Below are 935 nucleotides of genomic sequence, written 5' to 3'. Positions count from 1 at the left end.
TTTTTTTTTTTTTTTTTTGTAAGAGATTCAATGAGAGACTTCCACTGCACATGTTTTCAGAGTCTCAGATCTTCCAAAATTTCAGACAAATGCTTTTTAGTTGATGCTACTCTAATCTTGAAGAAATTTTTGATCGTTTGGTAATGCTACTCTAATCTTGAAGAAATTTTTGATCGTTTGGTAATGATGATTCTCTGACATCTTACTATAATAAGATTCATCCAACCTCTCTAATTCGATTTAATCCAATCCCATTCAAATCGAATCTGTACCCAAAGTAGATTTTGAAAAACCAAGCAATGTAATCAAAGTCAAACAGTGGCGTCATTTTATATATATATATATATATATATATAGCACTGACTGAGTGGATGCATATATTAATTAAAAAACGAGTTATCAATACTAAATTTTAGCTGTTGATAAATTATAAATTTTATTTGCTCGTAATTACAATATTACTACGTAATAATAATGCAAATACAATAAACAAAAAATAAAAAATTGTTATATACTTCAAACAAGTTAAAATACTATAATATTCTAAAGTAATTAGTATTTAAACAGAAATATGTAAATTTACCAAACAATTGTAATATTAAAATTAAAAATTGTCTCAATTAAAAATAACTCTTTTAAAATAACTTCTTTGTTTCCAGCAACCCGCGGAACATGGAGGATATTGCTAAATACTTTTTCAAAGAGGAGCTGAAGGACGAGTTCAAATTAAAAGCTGTAAATAAATAAAACTTTGATAAAAGTAGATGGTAAAGAATATTAGAACAAACTTCGTGGCACCAACAACTGTTCGAAGCAAATCCCTTCTTCTTTCATCAGCCTCTTCATTGCTGTTATCGTTCTTTTCATCATCAGTCTTGGCCATAGCCTCTTCTGCAGCAAATTTCTGTTCTTGTCTGAGTTGGTAGGCCAAAAGA

The sequence above is a fragment of the Camelina sativa genome, chromosome 19 (assembly GCF_000633955.1).
Source record: "Camelina sativa cultivar DH55 chromosome 19, Cs, whole genome shotgun sequence".
Taxonomy (NCBI): Eukaryota; Viridiplantae; Streptophyta; class Magnoliopsida; order Brassicales; family Brassicaceae; genus Camelina; species Camelina sativa.
This window is presented reverse-complemented; position numbering follows the sequence as displayed.